Source organism: Muntiacus reevesi, chromosome 3, assembly GCF_963930625.1.
Source record: "Muntiacus reevesi chromosome 3, mMunRee1.1, whole genome shotgun sequence".
In the NCBI taxonomy this organism is placed as follows: domain Eukaryota; kingdom Metazoa; phylum Chordata; class Mammalia; order Artiodactyla; family Cervidae; genus Muntiacus; species Muntiacus reevesi.
The window spans coordinates 182,935,837-182,957,571 of NC_089251.1; positions in this window are offsets into that span (position 1 = coordinate 182,935,837).

A 21,735-nucleotide genomic window follows, 5' to 3' on the forward strand; every position below is an offset into this window, starting at 1 on the left:
AAGTTGCTTTTATCATTTTCAAGTTTTAAGACGAACATAAAAAAGAAGAAACAATGCAACTTTTGATGAACTTTAATGGATTCTAGTAGTTTACTCTCTAAACAACCTCCTCAATGACCAATACCCAGGACACCAATATCAAACCGTATTTATCCAGCACTGCCATCAGAGGGAATGGACCAAGAGCTTCCTGGTAGGTCCAGACACCACGGGACATTAGTTTGGTTTCACTGGTGGTTCTCACGTCTTCTGTGGCACAGCTTCCTGCTTGAGATGGAATCTTCTTCTATTCAGGTCATGGGACCACAAGCAGTCTCTTTTACGTCTTTTCCTCTTGTCCATCTTCCATTTTCTGTTTGTTTGTTTTTCCCCATGGTGGCTCACAGGTGAATTCTACTCTATTATATATAATTGTGAAGAACGGTTTCCAAGTAGCAGGGTGGGAGAAGGAGGATATTTTTTCTTAGTGCTTCTGTCAGCCACTGGCAGTGACTTTTTCTTCTATGGTTTTCAAAGTTTAAGGTGATCGTTTCATAAATTTGACCATAAGACTACAAGAATTTGGTCTGGGTGATTCTTTACACCAAAATTTAAAAAAAAATCTTTGACAAGGTTTGAAATGATCAAATTAACAATTTGATCCATTCACAAAGATAATGGATATCTAGAGATTCAGAATCTGAATCTCTCATTAGACATGAAAATGACTCAGATACAGGTCCTCTCTAAAGTAAGCACTCTTGTCTTTGGATTTTGTTCCCACCCAGCTTCCTTCTTTCTCTCCTAATAAGTAACACACTAGATCCTAGTGATGCACATTTAGGAAAAATTACAGCTTCCTGGGATCCATGGTCTGTACTAACAGACATGTCTGTGACAGAAGAAGCATCATTACTTTACTTAAAATGTGCCACTTCTTTCAGCCTTGTTCCAGCGTAGAGACCCTCCATTCCTTCTTAGTTCATATTCATTAGGACAGAAACCTTTATGTCATAAACAGAGCAGGAGAATTCTAGGGAATTCCAGAGAGGAATAGAGAATTTGAGAAGCCATCTAAAGACTAAAAATGTACTGAATGAGATTTCCTATGATCAAGCTGAACTGGTTTCTGGCTCTGTAATTATTATACTGAGTCCCCACCCATTAAACAAGCAGTTCTAGGTTCCCAAACAATTATCTCATGCTCACACTAGAAGTAATCAGATATGCCAAGTGCCTTTTACCATTGACTGTAACAAAAGGGTAATGTGTCAAGGACTTTCAGTTGACGCACAAGGTAACAACTATGGAGTATAATTACTTTTGGCTTCAAAATCATACACTGCAGGACTGACATTAAAATTTGATAGGTGTTCTTTTCTTAAGGGAATAAAAAGAATGGAACAATATAGTCATAATAACTTAGGTTGATTTTTTGCTACAAGCTCCTGCTGACAGTTCTGTTAATATAATAAACACAGATGCTGAATTGACTTGTTTTCCTAAGAATACCTGAAAAGGGCATGTTTTAGCTTCATCCCACTGTTGGCTTTTGTTAGTTATGTTGGAATTTATAGCTTGAGTAGTTTACCACCCCTCATGCCTCAACCTCATCTGTAAGATTATTGCTATGATCCTTTTCCTTTCAAAATTCTCTGATTCAGTGTGTTTATATGTGTAGCTCCTCATTTGTTGCTTTACTCAAATATTCTTGGGAAAAGGAAAAAGGATTAAGTGATGCTATTTTTTGGTGTGTTCTTTTCAAGTTGATTTTCATACTAGAGACAAATGATTAACATCTTCTTAATATTGTGATGGATTTTTTTTTTTCAATTAAAGAACATTTCTTCCATTGGAAGATCTCATAAATCAGTACCTCTAGACTCTTATTATGAGCATAAGTAACCCTGAAATCTGGAAGCAAATATTGTATTTCAGGGAGCTTCTGATTCAAGATGGTAGAATGAACTCTATTAAATAATCACTTCTGACCAGGATAGAAAAAAAATGTAGAATAGTAAACAGGTGCCAGAGGGAATAAATCCATAATTAAAGAGGGATATGTAGCTGACCAGAGATTCTGTCAAATTTCTGGGAGATGGAAAATGAGTGACACTGTCAACATATCAGTGGAGCTGCCAGTCAGAACCAACTCAAGCTGCCTGTCAGGGAAGTAACAGCTGTGCCGCTTAGAAGTGCCAAAGAAGTGCCAAGCTTGGTGTTGGCAAGGAAAAGTAGGACCAGAAGAGGAGGAGGGTGTAAATCGGGGGGATTAGTTAGAAGTCAGCCCCATGAGGAATTCGCCAGTTGGCTTGTCCCCTCTTCCCCCCACCAGGCTGCCACCTGAAACTTACAGAGTGAAAGAACCCGAGGATATGGTTACACTTCCTAACCAGCATCCTCTAAGTGCTTCCCATGTACTAGCCCATATAAACCTGGCCTAGACCCTCTGATATGAACTTAGTGACCTTAATTGTTCAGAGAAGAAATGGAAGCACAGGAATGTGAAATAATGTTCGCAAGGTCAGACACCTAGTAAATAACAACAGCAATAATAGATGCAAAACACACCATATTGTGGTATTGTTTGGTGCATTAGAACACAGTACAGTAGATATTTGGGCTTCCCTTGTGGCTCAGCTGGTAAAGAATCTGCCTGCAATGCGGGAGACCTGGGTTTGATCCCTGGGTTGGGAAAATCCCCTGGAGAAGGGAAAGGCTACCCACTCCAGTATTCTGGCCTGGAGAGTTCCATGGACTGTATAGTTCATGGGGTCACAGAGGCGGACATGACTGAGTGACTTTCACTTTTCCAGTAGGTATTGATACTATTATGAGGATTTCAGGCTTCCCCCTTCTCCCATTGTGTTGGTCTGGGTCTCTCAGCCCTATTCATTCTCCATACTCCAGGAGGGTTCTGCTTTTCTATGTGTTTTGGGGGACATGTTATAATGGAGAAGTATGGAGAGTGTAAAGGTCCCAGTGAGGGCTGGTTCTTCATAGAGAATTGGGGATGAGTGAGGCAGATGAGGGAAATTCATGGCAAAGAGAAGAAAGGAATTAAAAACATCTCTGTGGGTCGGTGTATCTCACGGTACCATGTTTGAGAAGCGGAGTTCACACTTGTTTTTGTGGTTGGATCGCACTTCTCTGTGCCTGGACCCTTACTTCATAAGTCATGACTTCATGAACATCACAGGCATGAGCCATTTTCCAAATCATTCCAGGGGTGTGGCTGACATTAGAGGGTCCGGTCCTGATGGAGAGGGCATTGTAAAGAAAAACCCTTTTAATCTTCTTTCTGAAGCACTAGTTTTTAGACTTTCTAAAATGTACTGCTTTTGAGATAACAGATTACTGGTCCTGAGGTACAATTTTTAAAAGGACAATAGAATCATCCATACACTGCATAGAATGTTGTGCATCATCATTGTGTACAGGATACTCTGAAATATGTATTACAGAAAACATGGTGGACAAATGACATTCACATAGAACAGAGTACATCAATAGTTTTTGTTATACTGTGGAATATTCGTCATCAGAAAAATAATTTTGACATCTAAATTCGTTTGAAAAGGGGATGACTTTGAGTAAGAATATTCCTACGATTATGCAGTAAGGATATAATTGGAACTGCAGCAATGGCCCTGCCGGGGGAAGGCGAAGGCTACTTAGGAAATTGGGATAAAGACAGTCAGTGCCAGCTCTTGCTTTTGAAATCCCTCCTCTTTCTCTTGCTCTTTCTGTAACAGTTATGGTTTCGGGTTTTAAATTCCTGAAGACAGACCGAGCTTGGGACTCACTAGTGGGTGATCAGAGAGCCCTTTGCTTTTGGAGACTGTGCTTCAGTGAGCTTGACTTGTCTGGTCACCCTTCCAGTGCATTGTTCTTGGATTTCTCAAGTATCTGGGTGTGTCTTCGGGGTGTGGCAGCAATAACACACCTCAAGTGTGGGAAGAGAAAAAGCCAAAAAGGGAGATTAAAAGAGGTTTAGATTCTATGCCATTAATGATGTTCCACTTGTACTATTCTGTTTCATTGTTAATTTTACAACTTGCTCTCTCCAACTTCAGAAATAAAGGAGAACTCAGAAGTGTGTGTATGTGTGTTTAAAGATAGTTCCCTGGTGAAGAAATGGAATCCTGTTGATTTAAATGGCTTAAGATTGTCTTAGTGATAATGAGTCATCAGATAATCATAAGAGATGGTTGTATAATGGTTTGCTCAGCCAGTTTTTCCAGCACAAAGATTCAAGGGAACTAACCTGCTAGTGTCAGCTATTTATGAATAAGTTAAGAGGGAACTCACATGGAAACTCTGAATGTAATCATTAAAAGTAAATTGCCAAGTGAGGCTTTGAAAGCAAATTTCATGTGTGAATCCTGTTTCCCTGTCCTATGCTTTCTGTCCAGTGGATATTTTTAACTTGAAATGCTTCCGTGAAAATTCAGATTTTCAAATTACACCTCACTCAATTCCTGGTCTGGCAGCACCTCAAATGTGTGCGTGTTAGTCACTCAGTCAGGTCCGACTCTGCAACCGCGTGGACTGTAGCCCACCAGGCTCCTCTGTCCTTGGAATTCTCCAGGTAAGAATACTGGAGTGGGTTGCCATGCCCCTCTCCAGGGGATCTTCTTGACTGAGGGATCGAACCTAGGTCTCCCACATTGCAGGCAGATTATTTACCGTCTGAGCCACCAGGGAAGCCCAAAACCTCAATGAAAGTGAAAGTGAAGTCGCTCAGTTGTGTCCGACTCTTTGCAACCCCATGGTCTGTAACCTGCACCAGGCTCCTCTGTTCATGGGATTCTCCAGGCAAGAATACAGGAGTAGGTTGCCATTTCCTTCTCCAGGGGATCTTCCCGACCCAGGGATCGAACCCAGGTCTCCCACATTGCAGGCAGACGCTTTATCCTCTGAGCCACCAGGGAACCCCTTTTTCAACAACAACCAAAACTGGTTTCAGTGCAGATGTAGGACGTTGATAAACTGAAGTATGTATAAGAAGCTGGCATTTGCCATGATTAATTTCATGTTGACAAAATTTACTATTGGAATAATCTCCTCTTCTGAAGATGTCTAGGGGGTCAGAAATTGGATCTCAAGACTAGAGACATCAACATGATAAAAACGAATTCCTGGCTGACCCCAGACACACAGAAACCACTTTTGTAAATTAGCCTCCTGGTCCTCTCTCTGGACGGATGGTCCCTGCAGGGCCGTTAGTGCTCAGGGAAAGAATAGCTGCAGCCTTCCACCAGAAGCAGCCTGAGCCAGGGGCTCCTGTGCAGGACGCAGCGCCACCAGGCGGCCCTGGCTATGCATCCCAACACCACAGTCAACAGTCCTCACTCCAAAGAGGAGCCCTGGTGTAGATGAACATTACTTATCAGAATTGAGAAGTCAGCCAAGCCTTCTTCATCCCCTCTGCACATATCCCTCTCCAGATGTTCTTCTATAAGACATCAGGGATTTCAGTCAGTTCAATTCAGTCACTCAGTCATGTTTGACTCTTTGCAACTCCCATGGACTGCAGCACACCAGGCCTCCCTGTCCATCGCCAACTCCTGGAGTTTACTCAAACTCATGTCCATTGAGTCAGTGATGCCATGCAATCATCTTGTCCTCTGTCATCCCCTTCTCCTCCTGCCTTCACTCTTTCTCAGCATCAGGGTCTTTTCAAAATGAGTCAGTTCTTCGTATTAGGTGCCCAAAGTATTGGCATTTCAGCTTTGGCATCAGTCCTTCCAAAGAATACTCAGGACTGATCTCCTTTAGGATGGACTGGTTGGATCTCCTTGCAGTCCAAGGGACTCTCAAGAGTCTTCTACAACACCACAGGGATTTAGGGCCAGTGAAAGTGAAAGTTTCTCAGTCGTGTCCGACTCTTTGTGACCCCATGGACTATATAGTCCATGGAATTCTCTAGGCCAGAATACTGGAGTGGGTAGCCTTTCCCTTCTCCAGGGGATCTTCCCAATCCAGGGATTGAACCCAGGTCTCCTGCATTGCAGGTAGATTCTTTACCAAATGAGCCACAAGGGAAGCCCAAGAATACTGGTGTGGATAGCCTATTCCTTCTCCAGTGGATCTTCCCGACCCAGGAATCAAACCGGGGTCTCCTGCATTGCAGATGGATTCTTTACTAACTGAGCTTTCAGGGAAGCCTGATAAGGGCGTCCCTGGAGGCTCAGGCAGAAAAGAATCTGCCTGCAATACAGGAGGCCTGGGTTTGATCCTTGGGTCAGGACGATCCCATGGAGAAGAGAATGGCAACGCACTCCAGTATTCTTGCCTGGAATACACTAAATGGTAAATTCGACATTCAGAAACATCACCAGTTAAGTTGAAACTGACTTATGTGATGTTTGTCTTTTTCTATATTCACATGTGCTACAGATACACAGATCTCAAAGGAAACTATGTCATATTAAAAAAAAAAAAAAAGAAAGAAAGGCTGCATTGAAGTTACTCAGCTCAGAATGCTACTTCTCCACCTCCTGACTGAGCAGATAAACAATAAGCTCCCAGCTCTAACTGGCTAATTCTTAGCCTAATTGCCCTGGTGGGGCTCCCTGAGCATCCCTGGAGGAGCCGTAGATGGGTGCTGTCCTTGGCCCACGGCAAAGCTGAGTCATTACAGGAAAGCCATCAACAAGCAGACAGCCTGCTCCCAGCCCTTCACCAGAGTTTTCTCAATTCAGCTTGTTTAGTATTAAGGGATTTATATATAAAACATGTCTGGTTGTTCATTTTTTTAACATCACAGTTTTTTGTTCTAAGAAAAGTTTTCAGAATTTATAGCTGTGTAACCTCAGGGCTGCTTTTGGAAATGAATGGAAAATGGAAGGATGTTACTCACAGGCAGCCTGTTTTGTGTAAAGTTTTTCTTTTCTCAGGTCATCTGTGGGGAAGGTGCTCTTTGGAGCCTTATGTTTTGGTAACAGAGTAACCCAATCTTTTCCTCAATCTGGGGGTAGGTGAGTAATCACAGCATGTGTTAGGACTGGCAGGCAAGGTGTAGAAATTTCTACATGTTACAACACAGAACTTTCCAAATAGGAGCTTGGGATTAACATACACACACTACTGTATATAAAATAATCAACTACTGTATAACACAGGGAACTCTACTTAATACTCTGTCATAACCTACATGGAAAAAGAATCTGAAAACGAATATGTATATATATATATAACTGAACCACTGTGCTGTATACCTAAAACTAACGCAACATTGTAAATCAACTACACTCCAATATAAAAAAAAAACTGCAGAACTTTCTGCTGAGACACCATTTTCACCGAACAAAAATTTGGTAACCTGGACCAAATGAGAATCGTTGGAGAAGCTTCATAAGGCTCACATTGTTGACAAAGCTGACATGTTAAACGTAGGCTTCTCTTCTGTAGGAATTCACAGATAGGAATGCTTTCTTTGAGTTCTACAAATTCCTTTAAAACTTTTACAGAAGGAAAGCCACCATTTAGAATTATGATTTAGTATTTTGAGCACAAGAGGAGAGGTCAGATTTTCACTAGAGAAATGCATCCAGAAAACTCTGAAAAATAGTCATGCTCCAGATGCTAATAAATCTTACAGAAAAAGATTTTCCAGTAAGGTGATTATAATAATATCTATGTTTTATCACTTTCTTACCATGAGCCAGGCCTTTATTCGACCTTACCAACAATCCCTTTAGGTAGATATACTGTTACCACAGTAGAGTTTGAGATCCTGAGGCTTACGAGAGGCTGACGAACCACAAGGTAAATAATGAAACCATCATTCAAACCAGGTCAGTTTGATTCCAAAGTCCATTCTTTCAGCTACACATAGATACACTGAGGAAATACAGTGGTAAATAGAGTATAAAGAATCTTTTTTATTATTATATTGTTTTCTTTTTTCTTAATTACAATACAAATTTCAGAACTACTAAGACGCTAAAGTGAACGATAAGTCATGAGGAGAAGTTTTGACTGCAGAACACCTTTTTTTTTTTTTTTGCTCATGGCACACTGCCTTAATTTGGATTCCTGAGACAAGAACTTGGGGGTAGGTAGTTTATTTGGGAGGTGATCCCAGAAAGCACAAATGAAGGAATAAGTAGAGTAGATGAGCTTAGGATAAACGACAGTCAAGTGTGTGTTATAGTCAGAGCACTGACGGGCTCAAGACTGCTGAGGAGCTGTGACGAATGTGCCTCGGAACAGCTCTGCTGCAGGACCGGGAGGCTCTTGATCCAATGGCTGAGGTCCTTCACTGCTGATCTTTGCTCTAGGGTTTACGTCGCAGCATGTCTAAGCTGCCCTGCGTGCTGGCTACACCAGGCAAAGCTCTCAGGCCAAGGGTTAGAGATAGACACTTGGGCCGGGAAGCCGTCAGAGGGCAAGGCAGCTGTCCTGTAGCTGCGGGGCCAGAGGTGTGCCAAGGAGACACGGGGGACATTGCCTGCTACAGCCCCCAGGGTACCCCTGCCCCATGCTGAGCAGGCTCTGCCATTGATGCCTCAAAGTAGCTGAAGGCCATAGTCTCTATGCCATCTCATAAATGGGAAGACAAGTGAAATGAATTATAGTCTCCGTAGTGGCAGCCTGAAGCTTTAATTGGTATTTATTTTGTAACAGCAACTATTCGCCTTTGTGATGATGAAGGTCAGTTAACCCTACTATAATAACTGATTATTGGCTTGTTGGTCCATCTGCATGAGGAACCTAAAAGCTTCAGTGGAACCCTTATTACATTCCCTGGTTGAAGTGTAGCCTCTCAAAGACCTAGACCTTGAATTCTGCAGAGCCTAAAATTTCTATTATAGGCGGCATAAACTCCCCCAAATGAGACACTGGGAGTGGAGCCACAAGCGCATGAGACCAGCTCTGAAAGGTCTGCGAGCTGGTACCTTAGCTGAGACTATAAAAGTGAAAAGAGAAAGTGTTAGTCGCTCAGTTAGGTCCAATTCTTTGTGATCCCATGGACGGTAACCTGCCAGGCTCTTCTGTCCATGGAATTCTCCAGGCAAGAATACTGGAGTAGGTTGCCATTTCCCTCTCCAGGGCATCTTCCTGACCCAGGGATCAAACCAGGGTCTCCTGCCTTATAGGCAGATTCTTTACCTACTGAGCCACCAGGGAAGCCAAAAGACTTCTTGTAAAGGGACTATAAAAGGCTGTTTTAATATCTCAGTAGTCTGGCAGCTTCTGGGAGATTCAGTAAAGGGAAAGATCAGTGGATCTCATGGTCATGTGCCCACTGTCACACCTCGGCTCCCTTAGTTTAAGGAAACGTTATATAGAATTTCACCTCTTACAACTCCATAAATCCCTGGATATTGGGCTTGCAGATTTTGAGGAAGGTGGTTCATCCCACCACCCATCTCTCAATCCAACATCCCTGGAGTCCATTTTCATGTGTGACCTCTCAGTGCTAACTGGACATATCAGCCAGGTCCTGCAACTCTTTTGATGATAGGCCATCTATCACCAAAAGTAGTTTTACTTTCCTTTTCAGGATAGTCTAAGAACTCAACCTAGTCACAGGTGTAGAAGCAATGAGGAGGTTGCTAACATCTTGTGAGGCATCTGCCTCAGGTGAGGTCTTTGGTTCAAGGCAGGGGAAGGTGACTTGCCTCCACCACAGGAGAGGGCACCATTCGGTGAGACTGGAGCTGTCTACCCAAAGGCTGAATCCCAGGTCTTGGAGTCCAGCTCTTTTCCTATCAGAGCCTGATTTTTAACATGGCAGACTTCCTAGGACTGTGCATGCAGCCCGCATTGTCGGTCTGTCATGCTTGTATCAAATCCTAGACCCGATTTTCAACAGTTTGACTTACAGATGCAGGAGATAAAGATCTCTTTAGATGCTTCCTTGGAGGACCTCTGGCTTTCACAATGTGCCATCAGGTTGGTGGTTGGTTGACATAAGCCTTTTATTCGCTTTCTTCAGTTAACAATTCCATGATCCTTATCATTACCATTGCCCCCACAGATTATCTTTCAAGTGCTACAGAGCTCTTATAAGCCAGTTCTTCCTCTTCCATTCCATCCCCTCACAGGTAAGCATTTCAATAATTGTGATGCTCAGGCTGACAGGAGTCTTCACGGCTGCATGTACCACCAACAATGCTGTTGTTGTTGTTACCTTCCGACCGGAGGGAGCCAATTGTAGGCTCCATCCTGAGACCACTTCCCCAACCACTTATCCAAATTTTGTTTTCTCTTGAAGGTGAACCATAAGTTGGATCTCTTAGTTATGCCTTCTGATTTTCTGTTCTTTTCTCTCAATGTTTGAATCTCTTTTCTTTCTGTCCTTTTCTATTATCCATCTCTTTGTCTTTTTATGCTTCCTTTGCAGTGATTTTCCCAATATTCGTCTTTCAGTCTTTTTGTTGAATCTAAAAACTTTTCTTCTATATTTAATTTCCAAGAGCTTTTTCTTATCCCCCAATCATTCCTCTTTTTTTTCTTTTAAGAGTATCATCCTGTCTTATTCTGTGGAAGCAAAATCTCCTCTCACTTTTCCATAAGATATTAATAATAAGTTTTTGAAGTTTACTTCTTGTCCTATTCATATCTCTTTCTTCCTTGAAATCCATTTTTTGGTAGCTTATGTGTGTGTTTTGTTTCCTAATTTTCAATGTTCAGGCTTTTCTTGGATATTTGATGATCCTTGGTTGATCATTTATATTTTAGAGTGAGACACAAAAATTCTAGTTTTCAAGCTCCACATATGTTGACTGGGTTCAACTAGTGGTCCTCACCGTAGGTTAAGAAGGTGAATCTGATTGCTGCCTTGGGGGGCTTCAAATTACTGATAGACATGAATCTTTTCTCTTGGGCTGATCAGTTTTCCTGGAGCAGAATTTTCCTATTTCTTGCCTAAAAAGCAGAACCTGGTTCCTATTATTCTAGGAGCCACTGGGGGACTGGGCTGGGACTTTCACCATTGAATATACGGCCTTTAACATAATCTACATGTTTTCAACATGTGCCTTACTTTTCCTTAGCCATGATTTGTCCTCAATACTCTGGGCACATTTCTAGTTTTCTGCCAAAGTTGAGGACAAGTCTCTTAACTAGTAGAGAGGCAAAACTGGGCTTCTATATGCTTCTTGTAAAGACTTAGAAGCTATCCTCCTGTGTTCAACTCCACTTGAGTCTTGTCTTCAGAAATTGTTTGTTTTTAAATCCTGAATCTTGCTGAAGCAGGAATCAGCTTGCTTTTTGTTGGCTTACTTCTCCCCCTACCCTGCAGGCATCTTATGATTTAAAAGCCCTTACAATGTTCCACATGTTCTGACATGGGAAGATATCAATATACTCTGAAATTTAAAAAGACAAGTTTAAATTTCTGTGACCTTATTTCCCTATATTTATGTATATATACATGTAAGTAACACACACACACACACACACATATATACACATACATATATGACATGTTGTATAATATCATGTATGTGTGTGTATTTATATAGACAAAAGAAGAACCATGGAATAATACATACCAATCTTAACAGTAGTTACTTCTGGGAAAGGGACTGGGTGGGGTATGGCTTTTATTCTTTACTTTTTACTCTTCTATTTTTTTTAAACAGGCAGATTTATACTTTATAATAATTACTATTGGTAGAGGTGTATGTTCAGTAAGTATTGCCAGGAGTTTTATCTTCCCTGATAGCTCAAGTGGTAAAGAATCTGCCTGCAATGCATGAGGCACAGGAGACTTAAATTTGATCCCTGTGTTGGGAAGATCCACTGGAGGAGGGCAACCCACTCCAGTATTCTTGCCAGGAAAATCCCATGGACAGAGGAGCCTGGTGGGCTACAGTCCATGAGGTCGCAAAGAGTCAGACACAACTAAAGTGACTGAGCACACAAACATACAATAGCAGGCTATAAAATAGAGTGTACGTTAAATATATTTTACTACCCCCCCCACACACACACACACAACTAGAGTGAGTGAGAGACAGAGGAAACGAGAGAGAGAGAGGAAGGAGAAGTTTAAAGAACAAATCTGAAAATGTGTAAAGAATGGATACCTATGGATAACAAGGTTAAACATGATTTTTAATGACCTTCCATGATTTACAAATTGTCTGCATTTGCTCATTTTGCCATTCATTCTCTCAGCACAGATTTATTTGCAACAGTTACTGGAGATACAGAGGTGAACAAGACAGACAAGGTTCTTATTTTCGTGAAACTGACATTCTGATGGGTGGAGACAGTAAAATAATTTTAGACAACATGCTTCCTAGTCATTCATGAATCAAGTGGTAGTCATTGTTTGATCCTATTTATGTACTTGGCTATAAAATGGTAATGCCTTAGAGGTGTCCAAGATGGTGAAGTAGGAAGACCTTGAACTCGCCTCTTCCTATGGATACATCAAAATTACAAGTACTTATAGATCAAGTAAGTATCTCTCTATCTATGAGAATGACCTGAAGACCAGCAGAAAAGATTTTTCACAACTAAAGACATAAAGAAGAAACCACAATGAGATGGATAGGAGGGGCAGAGATGTGGTTTAGTCAGAATCCATACCACTGGCTCAGCGATCCACAAATGAGATCCACAAATGAGATCCACAAATGAGAAGAATGTCACAATTGACCTATTTCTTTTCTGTGCAATACCATACTGTTTTAGTTACTGTTGCTTTGTAGTGTAGTTTAAAATCAGGGAGTGTGAAATATCTAGGTTTGATCTTCTTTCTCAAGATTGCTTTAGCTATTTGAGGTCTTTTGTGCTTCCATACTATTTTAGAATTACCTGTCTTAGTTCTGTGAAAAACTTTTAACTTTTTGGTTAGATTTATTCCTAGCTATTTTATTCTTTTTGATAACTTTATAAATGGGATTATTAATTTCCCTTTCTGATAGCTTATTGTTAGTGTATAGAAGTGCAAGATTTCTGTATACTAATTTTGTATCCTGTGATTTTACTGAATTCATTTGTTAATTCTAATAGTTCTTTTTGGTAGCACCTGTAGGATTTTCTATATATAGTGTTATGCTATCTGCAAACCATGACAATTTGGGTTCCTTTAATTTCTTTTACTTGTCTGATTTCTATGACTAGGACTTTTAATACTGTATTGAATAAAAGTGGGAGGAGTGGACATCCTTGTCTTGTTTGTGATCTTAGAAGAAATGATTTCAGCTTTTTACCATTGAATATGATGGTGGCTGTGGGCTTGTCAAACATGGACTTTATTATATATATTTTGATAGTGTCTGTAGGATTTTCTATATATCACCTGATAATAAAACCAGACACAGACACTACACAAAAGGGAAATTACACACCAATATTACTGATTAATATAGGTGTAAAAATTCTCAATAAAATATTAGCAAGTCAAATTCAAAAATACATTAAAAAGATCATATATCATGATCAAATGGGATTTATTCTAGGGATAGAAGGATATTTCACTATCTGAAAATTAATCAGTGTGTACATCACATTAACAAATTGAAGAATAAAAATCATATGATCATCTCAACATATGTGAAAATGCTTTTAACAAAGTTTAACATTCATTTATGGTAAAACTCTCAACAAAGTTGGCATAGAGGGAACATACAAAACAAAAATCAATGATACAGACTACAGAGTCCAGAAATGAACCCAAGCTCATAAGGCAATTAATCTATGACAAAGGAGGCAAAAATATATAATGAGGAAAATACAGCCTCTTCAATAAGTGGTGCTGGGAAAGATGGAAAGCTACATGCAAAGGGATCAAACTGGACTAATATCTCACAGGGCATACAAAAATAAACTCAAAATGGGCTAAATACTTGAACATAAAACCTGAAACCATAAAACTCCTAGAAGAAAACACTGACAGTATACTCTTTGACACTGGTCTTCAGGCAAAGGAAACAAAAGCAAAAATAGGCAAATGGGACTACATCCAACTAAAATGCTTTTGCATCGTGAAAAAACTGTCAGCCAAAGGAAGCGGCGGCCTCCTGAAAGGGAGAAAGTATTTGAAAATGATGTTTATTTAGAGATTAATATCCAAAATATATAAACAGCTCATACAACTCAATATTAAAAAAATGAAACAAGCCAGTGAGCAAAAGTCCTGAACAGAAGTATTTCCAAAGACAATATAATAGATGGCCAAGAGATACATGGAAAGCTGTTCAACATAACTAATCATCAAGGCAAGGCAGGTCAAAACCACAGTGAGATACCACTTCACATCTACCAGAATGGTTCTCATCAAAAGGATAACAAATAACAAGTGTTAATGAGGATGTGGGGAAAAGGGAACTCTAGTGCACTGTTGGTGGGATTGTAAATTGGTAGAGCCACTATGGAAAACTGTAAGGAGGTTCCACAAAAAATTAGAAATAGAACTATCATATGATCCAGCAATTTCAGTTCTGTGTATTTACCTGAAGGAAACAAAACATATGCATACCACTGTTCATTGCAGCATTATTTATAATAGTTATGATATGGAAGCAATGTAAATGTCCATCAAAAGACAAATGGATAAAGAAGGTGTGGTGTATATACACAATGGAATACTATTCAACCATAAAAAAAATCTTAACCAATTGTAACAACATGGATGGATCTAGAGAGTATAATGTTAAGTGAAATAAGTCAGATAGAGAAAGATAAACACTGTCTGCTCTCACTATATATGGAATCTAAAAAACAAAACAAAATAAATAAACAAAACAAAACCAGACTCATAGGTACAGTGCATAAACAGGTGGTTGTAGGGAGGGGAAGGGTTGAAATAGGTGAAGGGGATTAATGTTTACAAACTTCCATTTGCAAAATGAATAAGCCACAGGCATGCAATATACATATAGCACAGGGAATATGGTCTCTAATATAGTAATAACTTTGAATGCAGACAGATGATTATAAGACATCATGGTGGTCATTTCAAAATGAAAGCAAATGTCAAATCACTATTTAGTACACCTGAAACTAACCTAATATTTTATGCCAACTGTAATTTTAAAAAGTCATAAATAATATCTTTATGCTTTGCATAGTAGTCAGGAAATTTAATCTGATTAAATTCATGCAATTATTCATCCTTAGTAAGAATGGAGAAAATATGCCTAGGATTCCAAGAAATACCTTCTCTAAGAGATTACACTCTAGCATCGTGGGGCCCAACTGGCATGCTGAGGCACACTGATATACCACAATTCTCTCACTGGCTTGTGATGTAATTTTGATCAATTTTTAAGTTGTTATTTTTTACTATAATTAATGACATTGGACATACTGAAGAGGTAAAGGATTGACAACAAGCTTTACATCAGAGAAAGATCTTATTTCCTAAAACAAGCATGTGATTTAAAACTATTTATTTGTCTGAACGGGGTCTTAGTTGCAGCACATGGGACTTTTTATTTTTAGTTGCAGCATGCAGGATCTTTTAGCTGTGGCATGTGAACTTTTAGTTGTGGCATGTGGTATCTAGTTCCTCAACCAGGGATCTAACAAAGGGCCCCTGCATTGGGAGTGTGGAGTCTTAGCCATTGGACCATCAGGGAAATACTTAATGCTTTAATCATTTTTAAGGGAACCTAGCTGGGGTACTTTCAACAAGGGTGCAGAGACTACTCAGTGGGGGGAGGAGAATGGCATTGAGAAAATACCTAAATGAAAGACCTAAAACTATATAACTCCTAAAAGAAATCACAGGGGCAAAAATCTTCAATGACACTGGATTTGGCAGTGATTTCTGGATATGACACCAAAGCAAAGGCAACTAAAGCAATATAGATAAATGGGATTGCATCAAACTTCAGAACTTTTGTGCATCAAAGGTCACAAACAAAACAGTGAAAAGGCAACCCACAGAATGGTAGAAAATATTTGCAAATCATATATCTGATAAGCAATTAATATTCAGAATAAAGAACTACAAATCAACAAAACCCAAATATATCAATAACAAAAATGACAAAGGACTTGATAGACATTTCTCTTAGATGATATATAAATGACCAACAAGCTTATTAAAAGATGCTCAGGATCACTTATGATTAGGGAAATGCAAGTCAAACCACAATGAAATGTCACCTCACTCTCATTAGGATGGCAACTATCAAAAAAAAAAGGAAAATAACAAATATTGATGGGAACGTGGAGAAACTGAGACTCTTGTGCACTGTTGGAGGGAATTTAAAATAGTGCGGAAAATAGTTCCTCTGAAAATTCAAAACAGAATTATGATATGGTTTAGCAGTTCCACTTATGGGTATACACCCAAGAGAATTAAAAGCAGGAATTTGGAGAGATATTTGCCTTCTCACATTAACTGCAGCATTATTCACAACAGCCAAGAGGTGGAAGCAATTCTAGTGTCCATTGACAGATAACTGGATAAACAAAACATAATATATACATACAGTAGAATATTACTCAATTTTAAAAAGAAAGGAAACTCTGTCACCTGCTACAATATGGAAGAACCTAAAAGCATCAAGCTAAGTGAAACAAGCCATTTCAATAAAGGCAAATATTGTATTATTCCACTTACATGAGGTATCTAATGTAGTCAAATTTATAGGAACAAAATAGAATGGGAGTTGCCAAGGGATGGAAGGATGGTAAAATGGGGAGTTACTTAATGGGTAGAAAGTTTTGGTTTCAGAAGATGAAAAATTGCTGGGCATCTGTTGCATAACACTACTGTGCTGTACACTTAAAAATGGGTAAGACACAATTTTATGTTATGATTTCATGACAATTTAGAAAGATTTTTAGAAGTGTGCTATAATTCCCCAGTTTGGAAATCAGTGATATGAAACACTAAGTGGTATGCTTCTCACTTCTTATAGTACCACTTTTAGCTCTGTTGTTTTGGGCAAGGAAACTCAACTTACCTTGGCCTCAGTCATTTCTTCTGTGAAATGGGCATATTATCTCTGTAGGCTACGCCGCTGCTGCTAAGTCACTTTAGTCGTGTCTGACTCTGTGCGACCCCGTAGACGGCAGCCCACCAGGCTCCCCCGTCCCTGGGATTCTCCAGGCAAGAACACTGGAGTGGGTTGCCATTTCCTTCTCCAATGCTTGAAAGTGAAAAGTGAAAGTGAAGTCATTCAGTCATGTCCTACTCTTCACAACCCCATGGACTGTAGCCTACCAGGCCCCTCCATCCATGGGATTTTCCAGGCAAGAGTACTGGAGTGGGGTGCCATTTCCTTCTCTCTGTAGGCTATGCAACTTTACCTAATAAAGGGAAAAAGTGTCAAACCTCTAAATAGGCTGGTTTCCTTGGAAGAAGCATTTCCTGATGGGGAGGTGCCACTACCGTTGTCCTCCCTCAACCTTCAGCTTACCACAGCCCTGACCTGTGAAGGACGCCTTCCTCTCTGACCCACCAGGTTAATAATGTGCACACATTCTCCTCCCTCAAGTCTGTGAAGTAATACCGAGACTGGCGGAAATAACAAATAAGGCTTTCACCACTCTAGAGGATAACAACTAGGAAATAAACAGAGATGGACCTATTGGCCTAGATAACCTGCTGTATAAAACAAACCTATCTTTTTTTTCCCATTATTTTGATTAGTTGGAGGCTAATTACTTTACAATATTGTAGTGGTTTTTGCCATATATTGACATGAATCAGCCATGGATTAAAAAAAAAAAGCGAATCAGGTTTAAAAAATAAATAAAAAAATAAATAAATAAATAAATAAAACAAACCTATCTCTGCTTTGAAAACATGTCCTTTCTTGTGGACTGAAGAGGAAAGATTATTCCTTTGCTTTCAAGCTCCCAGTCTGAGAACATATGGCAGATGCCATTTTATTATCCAATCACTCAGGGATTCAGTCCTTGATTTTGGATCTAATTAGGAAATGTCCACGGGAGGGTTAACATCATGAGGCAGACTGGAGGGATGATGTAGAAACATTATTCTAGAAATCTCTTTTTTGGAATTAAACTAATCAGAACCAAATATCTTAACAGATATCAGTAACTGGATTAATGAAACACATACTACCACTAAAATTCAATCATCAAATCACCTAATAAAATGCACTTATTTATTTAGTATCTCCCCATGGAGTAAGGGAAATCACACTTTGTCTCATGTTGTTTGAAGGTACTGGGTACCACCTGTGTCTCCCAAGTCTGATGTGAGACCAGCACCGCTGCTGGGAAGACAGTAGGCCAGAGAGAGGAAGAGAAATTCAGCTCCTGACATGCACTTGTCTGTGATGTACACACTCTTCCTTGCCATTCCCCCAACACTACTGGCTTCTGAAGGAAAGCAGTGAATGGGGGAGCAGTGTCTTGCCTCTGAGAGCATGTACAGTACTTTCATCTTTCTTTTTTATTTATGGCACATGACAAGCATATCAGTCTCTTACCTGTTGGGATAAACAGGAAGGCCACGGGGCTTTGAGGGTCAGGTCCACGTTTCTTCTAGGTGATACTCTTCTGTTTCATTTTGAGAGAAAATATAGATAGGAAGTAAAAAAAAAAAAAATCAATTTCACAATCATAAACTCTCATTAAAAGATGCTCGACAATAATTGTTCATCTTTTATAAACATGAAGCCTTGGAAAAATTACATTCTGGCAGCAGGTCTAGAACTAATGCAAGGAACTTCAGCAAAGAGAGCTTTCTGGAATGTATTATTTTTGTAATAGAGGTCTATCTATGCTGTAATGAAAATTACCTAGAAAACTTATAAGAAAAAAAAATTCCCAAGTACTCCTTGATCTGGGATGGAGGGGGTATTTTTTTTTTCATCTTATACATTTATTTGGCAAACTGTTTTGTAGAAATAGATCCTAAAATCAAAATCTGGGTGAGGCTTAGGAATTATGATTAATTTTTTTAGTTCTTCAGGTAATTGAACTACGGTAATTAACTGCTGGTCTCAACTAAAAGGGAGACTGCTGCATCCCCCTCAATTCCTGACTACATCATTCTTAGTTTCAGCTTCCCGTGTGGGCCTTCTTCTCCTCATGAAGACGGACACCAAATGAGCTTCTTAGAGCAAAAATAGTATGAGTTGCATGATTTATGAGAAGCTTCTAAAACCAGCCACAAAGATAATGACTAATATTATGCACAGAAAGAAGGCCCAACATGCTTTTGGCAAAATACCTTTGTCAAATGACATAGGGAACATTGCACAATGGAAATGGCTTTCAGCATGGAAGAGCCATTAGAACTGGGCATTTGCAGGCAGATGCTTGGCTGTAGGTTTAGGGAAAATACTAATAGACTCTCTATGAAGAAGTTCTTATTACTGTGTGATTTATGTTTGATGGAGAATTGCTTCCCGGTGTTTTGGCCAGTGTCTGACCTCAAGTCTGTGCTGTTTTAATTTACTTGCTATTAGTCTGTGGGGGCTTCCTGGGTGTCTCAGCAATATAGAATCCACCTGCTATGCAGGAGACACAGGTTCCATCCCTGGGTTGAAAAGATCCCCTGGGGAAGGAACTGGTAAACTATGCCAGGATTTTCGCCTGGTAAATCCCGTGGACAGAGGAGCCTAATGGGCTACAGTTCATTCTGAGTCTAGTGACCCCAGTGGGCTCAGGGTTCTGGCCTCCACAGCAGAAAGAAGGAACAGCTCTGAATGCCAGCCCAACACATGGCTGGTGCTTCTCAGGATGCTTCTTGATGGTGATTCAGCGGTGGAAAAATGCTACAAGATTTTCCCCAACTCAGTCACTGCAACTGACTGAGTCATATTTTGTTGGGGGGTTAGAGTCTAAACTCAACATGTGAATAAAAAGACTGGATAATCAAATTACCCTCAAAAATTCCTTACATGATTCTCAAACTGAAACCCCAAAGCAAATTATTTTGGTTTCCCCTTGTGTTTTAACTGTGGCCTACATCTCCCCACGGGAGTAAAGCCAATATTAGATTTAAATGAAGAGGACTACAGAGTTGATGAAAGGCTAGTTTTTCCTCTGATTTATGTTGTGTTCCTCCAGTTCAGATAATTTAAATCATGCTGGTTTATATTCCATTCACATATCATTCTTTTCTTTTGCTCAGTTTTATTGTTCTTTGATTTTGGAGTAACATAGCACTTAGCTACACAGGTCTTGGAGTCAGGCTTCTGGGGTCAAAATCCAGGTTCTACAATTTATTAACCATACCCTTGGGCAAATTAATCACGTGTGCATGAATTTGAACAAACTTTAGGAGACAGTGGACAGAGGAGACTGGCATGCTACAGTCCATTGAGTTGCAAAGAGTTGGATATAACTTAGCCACTGAATAACAAGTGTGCATATGTCATAAAATTGTGAGGATTAAACCAGTCAACACGTGGGAGCCCCAAAAGCAGTCCCTGCTAAGAATAAGTGCACAAAGATCAACGTTATTACTATTTAGTTGTGATTGAGGGGGGATTGGGTGGCAACACAGTATTCAATCTTGAGAGACCCACAGAAGAACTGTTAGGATCCCAGGTGCTTTAGAAGGTTCTCTTCAGGCTAGAGACAGCACATATTCTCACACGACTCCAGTGATGACTGTTTGGATATTACCCCACTGCAGCCTGACGCATGGCATCAGCCTCCGGCTAAAGGAAAACCCAATGCGAGCAATTGTTTGTTCTTTCTTTGAACTCAGTTGATAAAAAACAATGTGGTCGAGTTTCCTTTGGGGCATCCCAAGACCTCCTGTCATTCCTGCTCCTGGGTGACAGACAGGCTGGCATGTTCTCATTAGAGGGAGTAAGTAGCATTTATTATCATTGTTCCTAGGAAAATAATGTGTTCTAGGCATAGTATGCATAAGTATTGCTTGAGCTTCTTACATGATGGTGACATGGCCTAGAAAGTACATACTCATTTGTGGAAACTGCACAGAGATCAGCTGATGAGAAATCGGATCAACAGGCTTTTTAAATCCAGGCTACCTCATCTTTGGTTAGAACACAGAGAAAGTGACTAACAACGCCAGCAACAAATGGGTGACTCATTCAATTGCAAGACCAGGGCTTTGTCTCAGAGTCCGTGCTCATGTGACTTCAGTGGAAATTTTATTACTTGGGACCAACCTACTAGGTAGGTAGTGTGTGAGGTCAGCCTCTGAAGGTCTCCCTTTGGTATTGGGAGCCAGTTCTCTAGGTAAGTTGGGCCAGACTAAGGAGACCCTCAAACGCCAGGCAAAGGAATGCGATGCTTCAGAGCATGGCTGAGAGTAAGCCTGGTGTCTTGTCGGTGATTCTGCGGCTCTTGTACCTTTAATGTCTCACCTGGAGTCCCGCCCTTACTCAGGAAGTGGATGGCTCTCACGCCCAGCCGCTAGTCTAAGGGAGTAATTGTGAGAACTAAACCAGCACGCACAGAAGCTGAAATGCTCCTCCTCGCCCTACCTCACCCTTCTTCACCCAGCTTTTGACAGCGCTTCCACCTCCACCTGGGGCCATGCTCTGAGCCCCACCCCTGAGCTGACTCAGGAGGGCAGGCCTGAGCATCCCCTGGAAGCCCCAGGGGACAGAGGACCTGCTGTCCAGGGCTTGGAGCGCTCAGCCCAAATAAGCAAGGCAGCAACACACGATTCACTGGCCTGCTAACTCTCCTGAGATGATGTCCCACCAGGTGTGAAGAGGATTATTCAGGTGTAGTTTCCAATTGTCGTTTAGTCACTAAGTCGTGTCCAACTCTTTTTCGACCCTCATGGACTGTAGCCCACCAAGCTCCTCTGTCCATGGGATTTCCCAGGCAAGCATACTGGAGTGGGTAGCCCTTCCCTTCTCCAGG